An 8,853-nucleotide genomic window follows, 5' to 3' on the forward strand; every position below is an offset into this window, starting at 1 on the left:
GTCTGGATAAAAATTGGTTCTGTCCCTAATAAGCTTTTTGTTACCCATTTGGATACTCACCAGAAAGGTCCTACACTAACAAAGGAGAAAATAACAAATGAGCAAATTATGCTTGTCAGTTAAACATAGAAAGAGTTGTTTTCTTCCCCCATAGGAAAGCAGATGTCACAACAATTGACTCCTGGATCCATAAAAGGATGGGTCATGGAAATTCAGAAACCATCCTAGGCTGAGACTACGTGCATGAACTTCCCTAGTGTCAGAAGATGTACTTTATAGAATCTTAATTTCTGGTCTAATATAGTGTCAATTTTGAAAATGGGTCCATGTGTATTGAAAGTAAAATATATCCTTCATTTTGGGGGTGTTCAGTGTTTTTAACATATCTCTTAGTTTAATTTCATTAATAATTTTTGTTCAAGTTATCTATAATCATATTTATTTTGTCTGTTATTTTAGTCACTGAAAGAGTTACATTAGAATCTCCCAGTATAAATTGTGTTATTTCTTTTAATTCCATCAAGTTTATACTTAAATATTTTGAGCCCATGTTATTACATGTATACTGATTTCAAATTATTACAGATTCCTAGTGGAGTGATACTTTTATCTAATAATTATGAAAATGACATGGTGCTGTCAGCCTCTTTTACTTCACAAAAGAGAGGAGAGTGAAGCAATATCATCAGACAAAGGCTGATTCCTATGAGATAGAGGTCAAGCATACCTCTTTTCACCAAGCTTTTTACCAATTCTGACACCAGCTTTACATCCTGTGGCTCAATCTACTTCTCTTATGGGTTCTGTAATCAGTTGCCAAGGTCACAATGAACTACAGACTATACTCACAGTTATGGGGTTTATTAGAGAAGTAACAGGTTACAATTCAGGATCAGGAATTGCTCAGGAGACACTTCTTTGTTCAGGAAAGTCTCTTGGCCATGCCCACAAGAAGACTTCTCTTTTGACTTTCATTGCCTAGGTATTAACGTATTTTGACTCCTCAGCCCTCAGCCCTGGTTTTGGCCCCCAATCCTTGCCCAGCCTCAGCTCTGCTTGGACAAGTGTTGAAGCTCGCTCTTTAACTCTACAGATAAGTGCTTGCAGGAACTCCGCTCCAAACCAGAAGCATCCTACTCAAAGGTTCTGAGCTGTCTAACTTTGTAGGTCAGCACATCAACCGTAGCTAGTTTGATTCATGGACCAGGTAACCCACCATGGCTTCCCACTAGATTCCTGGGTCTGCTGTAACTATTTATCTGTCATGCTTGTTGCTACTTCTCACAATCTCACATCTTTTCCAATGTTACAACTCTCAATGTCTCCTAGGTCTAGGAGATTCTCAGCAAAGGGAACCCAGGTACAAAAGATGCACTTTGTACTTCTGTCTCTTCTTAATTCACCTTTCCATTTCTGAAATTGACTCCCTTTAAGCCTAGCAGAGTGGCAAAATGATAAGTCCTCTTGTTAGGGTTCCATACACATTACTTTCATGGTCCCGCTTGCACAAGAGTTACATGCACCTTTTTTGCATTATTGCAGGCTGTCCAATCCCCTCATTGGGTCACAAGAACCTTATTTACATAGACCATCCCAATCATTTTGTCAGAGTCACAAGACCATGTGTGGGTAGAAGGCCATAATAAGTGATTCACAGCAATAATGTGTACCTTTCCATTCTTTTTTTGTTTGTTTGTTTGTTTTTTCAACTGTCTATATCCTAACAGCTAAGGAATATCTTTTGTAACAACAAAATCTTTTTGATTTTGTCCTTTATTTGTTTCTCTAGTCTGCTAATTTTAATTGATTTATTTACTCCACTTATGTTGTTATAATTATTGATATGTGGTATAAATCTACCTCAATTTTGAGCTCTGCATGCTTAATCTAAGTTCCCCCAGAGTATTTTTATAACTTTATAAAATTATTACATTGATTCTCATTAGTAATTTGAGAAGCTTATATTTTTCCTATGTCTTCAGTAGTTTATTTAAATAATACAAAATATTTTTTTTATTTTTGAAATCTAATGCAAATTATTAGTTTTATGAATTCTTGGGAAATTACAGAAATTTAGAGCTCTTAGACTTCATTAACTTTCCTCCAACTGGTATTATTATTTCACATTTCAATATTTCTATTCTATAAATATATTTAAAACCCAAACTATATTTATATTACTATTTAAGAAGGCAATATTCATTCAAATTTACCCAAATATTTATCATCTTTTTTTTCTTTCTTATCTCAAATTGTCAATATATAGTTTATCTCTTGTTTTATTCTTTTTTTTTTTTTTTTTAAACTGTGTTCAGTGTTTCCTTCAGTGCAATCTCCTGGTAACATTTTCAAATCATGTTAGCATGTTTACAATTTTCTTGTTTTGTTCTCACTTTCAGAATAAATTTTTGAAGTATACTGAACTCTAAATTTTAGTTTATTTTCTTTCTTCTTATTCCTAAGGAAGGTTGGGCAATCTACTTCCTTAGTGATACTGCCTCGGAAACCCAAGGAGGAGTCGTTATGAGTCAGATCTGACTCAATGGCAAACAACACCAACAACAACAACAACATTCCTATTAAGAAGTTAGTCTTCAGGCTCTTTTTTGTTAGTTTGATTTTCTCTTTCTCTCCTTTACTTTTACTTATAATTACTTTATCCAAAATACCAAACTCACTGCCCTCGAGTTGGATCCAACTCATAGCAGTCCCTCCTTGGGTTACTGAGGCGGTATCACTAGGGAAGTAGATTGCCCAATCTTCTTTCTGAGGAGTGGCTGGTGGGTTTGAACCACCTGCCTTCAGGTTAGCAGTCATATGTCTTAGGCACTATGATACCAAAGCTCCTATAATTACTTTGTTTTTGTTGTTATGTGCCATGGAGTCTGACCTGACTCTTTGCGATCCCTCCTTGGGTTTCTGAGGTGGTATCACTACAGAAGTAGGTTGCCCAACCTTCCTCCTGAGGAGTGGCTGGTGGGTTTGAGCCACCAGCCTTCTGGTTAGCAGTCAAATGTCTTGAACACTATGCTACCAGAGCTCCTATAATGACTTTAGAGATTTTTATTTTTAAGCTTTGAATCATAATTTTTCTTTAACGAGATTAGATGTGGCTTTTTTTAGGTATATGTTACTTGGATGTGTGACTTGATTTCCACAATCCTTTCTGGAAATTTTTCTCTCATTAGTTTTTCATTTATTGTTTCAGTCTCTTTTTAATATTTCTCCTCTGCAACAGTAATTACATACCTGTTGATTCAGTATTCTATATATCCTGTGTGTACTTTCTGTATTTTCTATATTATTGTCTCTATACCCTTCAGTCTGAATACTTTATTTTAATCAATTTTTACTTCACTACCTCTCTCTCATCTGAAGCTAAATCTGTCATGTTCAAACATTCAATTATTATATATATACTTTTTTTAAGATTTAGAGTTATTTATTTCCCCTTTTGATTTTCTGAAAAAAGAAAAATATTGCATTGTTGTCTCATAAGTTCTTGGATTTATTTGTCATAGTCATTATAAAGTCCATTTCTAGGAATTCTTTTTTAATGCTCTATCCTATCAGTTCATATTTTGTATTTTTGTCCTTGGAAAATAATTGTTTTTATCGAATTATGTATATTGTTTTGGAAAATGAGAGATTTTGAGACTCTGAATATCATCTTCCTTCAGAGAAGATTTAATGTAACTTTGAATAGGCAACTATTGCCAGTGTAGTAGGAATGCCATATCACAAATTCCAGTCAGAGATTAAGATTATGTGAGGTAAGGATTTAGTCACTGTGAATGAGTGGTTTATTTATACCTTACCCTTCTTATCAATGTGGTCTCTACAGAATTTCAATCAATAACTTGTAAAGTTAACAAGCTCTTGATTTATAAGTGTGTCCTCACAGTTCTATGAGACTCAGAAATTTCTGCTTAGCTTCTCAGCTCCTTACTACTGCTTCCACTTTTGAAATAAGTAATCACCTCAAAGTGAAAGCAATCCTGAAACGCTAAATCACTACTCTGAGCTTTTCTTCAATCCAAGATTGCAGCCCCTAATTTTTTTTTTACTGTTTTTATAGCTTCTCATTGCCTTCAAAAATATGGTGTTTATATGTTGTCAAGAGTGTTTAACTGGAAAGTTGGTCTGAAGAAAGCTAGTCAAACATTGCTAATAGCAGAACACTGTTAAAAATAAGATGACTTATTACCTTATTTGTGTTTTGAATTCTCAGCTTGCTGAGATTCCTTAATAATGAGAGGTTATTCATTTTCATGTTCCAGGATCTTTGACTTTGTAAATCAGGAGTTATTCTTAAAAAAAAAAAAAAAAAAAAAATTAAACAGCCCTCAGGGAAAAGGTTAGAACTCTATAGAGGCTATACGTGAAATGGGTCTAATAAAATAGAGCAACCACTACTGTAAATATTAATTCACAAGATATAATGTAATAGCAAGAGTAAACAGGAAAGAAGGGGATTTTCCCTTGAATTTGAAAAAAATGTGGAAGAAATCATTAACTAGAATATTAGCATTCATTTAATAGGCACTGATTCATAAGTAATTCATTTTACCATCTCATCTATATTTCACTGGCATGAATAAATAGAAATGTATGGTTTTTAATAAATAAATTATGACTATGCTTTATGTTTAATATATGTAACCTTGATTTAATGTAACATTATGGAGATCCAATAATGCTGGCTTTTATGATTTACAAGATTTTTCTAACTTTTTGTGGTCAAAAGTTTATACTGATGACATTTAAATGAATTTTCCTCTATAGGAACTAGAGGCTATAAAACTATGATTAAATTTTGAGAAATTTCATAGTGAGGTAGTTGATAATTTTTTTTTTTTTCAGATAAAATATATTCCTCAAAGCTCCGTTCACAGAAGAATATCTATTTAATAACTATGTTTCTGTTCAAAGAGCTAAATAAATAAAGATATGAAGCTATAAAATCAATGATAGCTTAGGGTGGACAATTGTAAAATGAAAACATAATAGCAGATTTTGCAGTAATATTTTGCAATTTGATGTTTTCTTAATTTCTTACTTTCAGGGAAATAAGGAAAGATAAAAAAGCACAATGAGCAAGAAGAAGGGGACACAGACTCAGATTGAGAAAACATTTGAGTCACAATGATGTCAAAGAAATAGGAAAAGTAACAGAGACAAAGCAGTTATTCTGAAGGAAACAGTAGAGATACATATTAAGTTAAATGTCAAGAATCAACTGGCTATACATAAATCAATAACAGAAAGACAAATATTTTATTAGTCCATTATTGTTAAAAGTCAAGGAAAGGTTTATACATTGAAGGAAACTTTCTTTACTGGTTATCAGGGATGAGAGGGAGGGAAGAGAAAACTACTAGATAGGTAAGAGATAAGTATTGATTTAAGTGAAGGGAAAGGCAGTATACCAAATCTAGTGACCAACACGGTAATACCAAGGAAAAAGAAGACATAGAGGAGTGCACAAGAGGTATACACAACAAAGGTGAACAGTTACATATACAGTACTGCATTATCAGTGATAATAACCATTAATCTATGAGTCAACAGATGGGCAGAAGGGCTAAATGATCATTTATGTATAGGCAAAAGAGAATATACCCATGAAAATATATAAAGCTGGCAAACAATATTTGTACGTATATATTTGCATGTGTTGTAAGACTGTCCATATAAATGGAATTAACAAGGGCAAAGTTATGATAACTTCTTAACCATGGTTATTCACCCTGATGGAGCAAGTTATTGGACCTATGGACTCAGGACCATGGTGATAGGGGACATCAAGCTCAAGTGACATACTACACAAAGGCATTGTTCTACTTCCTATTCTGGTGAGTAAACACTGGTGTCCTAAAAGTGTACAAGTAGCCATCTTGATGTAACAATTGGTCTCTCCTTGTCCAGAGCATAGAAGAATGAAGAGAAACACAGACATGTGGAAACAATTATTTCAAGAGACTAGTGGGCCATGTGAATCTCAGTCTAGTGACCACAAGACCAGAAGAAATAGATGATGCCCAGCTACCACTATCAGCCACTGGAAAAAGGAGATCCTGGATAGAGTGAGAGAACAATGTGCAACAAAACTCACAATTATAAAAAAGACCAATCTTACTGGTCTGATAGAGCCTGGGGAAATCCCTGAGACCATGGCGCCTAGTTAGCCTTCAGGCTGGGAATTGAACTCACTCTTGTGGCTTACAGCCAGACAATAGACAGGCATATACAGGGAACATTTGCACCAGGTAGATACACTTCATAGAACCATCGATCCAATCATTGCAGAATAAAAGGGTAGTATTTGCACGAAGAGACAGCTCAGTTGGAGGAATGTACAGGAAAGAAGGACACAGGGAAGAGGTAATTATAGGGAGGAAGTGGGAAGAGAGCTGTTGCATTGTGGGAATTGCCGTCAATGTCATGAAACAAAATGTGTATGAACTGCTGTATGGAAAATGAATTTGCTCTGTAAACTTTCATCCAAATCAACAATAAAAATTGAAAAGGAAGAAGTCAGCTGTTTATGTTTTGAAGTGCAACATTTTGTCTTTTACATTTCATATGCAAATAACTTATTTTTCTTCTGTTATCTTATTTTCCTTCAATGGTAACATATGTTTGTGCATTCTGATCTTGAGGGGGAGGGAAGTAGTCTTGTGTTCTATACTGTTTTTAAATCAGTTGATGGGAGGAATGAAGAAAAGGGTATCAAAAGTCTATGAATGGTAACTTGCTTGGATTAAGAAGTTCCCATAAGACAGACAAAGTAAGGTCATATGTAATCCCTGATTAACCATGACATTTTCAGGAGGATAATAATCACTTGAAACATTTAGGAACTATTCTTGCAAACTGCTTTGTCTATAAGTGAGGTCATATATTTGTTAGCAGGCAACAACACAGAATATACAAGAATACAGTTTTTTAAAGAATTTATTTACTTAACTATTGATTGATTTAGTTATTTGATTATTTAAATAACACACATACATATACTTGGAATAGCCTCTAGTAATATATTTTATTCTTATGATGAATTTTCAAAACAAATAAAATTAATTTGAATCATAACTTTTCTGGTCAATGAAATGTGAATGTGGCTTGTGTCACTTTTGTGTATATGTTTTAATTCCATAATGTCATAGATGTAAATATATAGAACATATAACTATGAAACTTCTAGATGATAACATAAAAGAAAATCTAGTTGACCTTGAGTTTGGCAGTGACTTTTAAGATACAACACCCAAAGTAGAATCTATGAAAGAAATATTGATGAGTTGCTAAAAGAAAGAAAAGACAAACCATAGACTCAGAAAATATATATTTGCACAATGTTTATTTAATAAAGTATCTGTATCTAAAATATACCAAGAGTGCTTAAAATTGAACAATAAGAAAATAACCCAATTACATGAGTAAAGATCTGAACTGATACCTCATTAAGGAAGAAATACAGATGTCAACAAAGCATATGTGCAGATTCTTAACATTATGTGTCATTAAGTGATGACATTAAAATAGCAGTGAGATACCACTACACAATTGTTACAATGGCTAAAATCCAAAACACTGATAATATGAAATGCTGGTGGGGCTGTGGAGTAACAAGAACCCATATCCATTCCTGACAGGAGTACAAAACGGTGCAGTTGTTTTGGAAGACAGCTCATAGTTTCCTACAAAGTTAAACTTACTTACCTTTACTATATGATCCAGCAATTATACTCCTTGGTTTATCGACATGTACTGAAAAAAAAAAAAAAAATGTTCACAAAAATACCTTCAAACAAATGTATAAATTGTCAAATTTTCAACAACCAAGGTCTTCTTTAGTAGGTGAATGAATAAAAACAAACAAACAAAATATCAAATCTGCTGCCATCGAGTTAATTCTGATGGAAAGTAACGCTGTAAAACATAGCAGAACTGCCCACAGGGTTTCCAAGGCAGCAATCTTTATGAAAGCACACTTCCAAATCTTCCTCCTATGGAGTAGTTGGTGGGTTGGAGCAGCTAGCCTTTTATTTAACAATTAAGTGCTTAACAACTGCACCACAAGGGCTCCTTTGAGAATAAACAATGAAATGTATATTCAGCAATGAGAACTGAGGTATCAGCCAGAAAGCAATATAGAGGAAACTTAAATGTATGTTTTGAATTGATCAAAGTCAGTCTTAAAAGTCTGTATGATACTCCATACATGACTTTGGAGAACAGCAAAACTATAGAGACGGTAAAAAAAATAAAGATCATTGGTTGCCCGGAATTCTACAGGAGAGAGCAAGGGGTGAATAGATTGAACACAGGGTGGTAAACTATTCCGCATGACATTGTAATGCAGTATAAATGACATTCGGAATTTGTCAAAACTCATAGAACAATACAACACAGAGTAAATTCTAATGTAAACTCTTAACTTTATTTAATAATAATACAGCAATATTGATTCATTGATTATACAAATGTACTACATTAACGCAAGACATTTTTCATGTTGTACCACCATTATTGCTATCATTTTCCAAAATATTCCACCACCTTTAGCATAAACTCAATGCCACAGAAACAAAGCTTTCCGTTTACCCTCCCTTCTACCCTGGTAACCTCTAGTATGTGTGTGTGCATATATATATATACACACACACATATATATATCTATGTATATGTATGTGTGTATATGTAATTATGTTTTTTTTTTTTTTTTTTCTTTCCCAAATCTATCTAGGAATTTCTTCACCCTTCCCCTTCTACCCCTGGTAACCCACAAAGAAAGTTCCCTTCCATGTATAAACATTTCTTTTACTTTTTACAATAGTGGAGTAATAC

Source organism: Orycteropus afer, unplaced genomic scaffold (assembly GCF_000298275.1).
Source record: "Orycteropus afer afer isolate SDZICR_OR568_19922 unplaced genomic scaffold, OryAfe1.0 scaffold00914, whole genome shotgun sequence".
In the NCBI taxonomy this organism is placed as follows: domain Eukaryota; kingdom Metazoa; phylum Chordata; class Mammalia; order Tubulidentata; family Orycteropodidae; genus Orycteropus; species Orycteropus afer.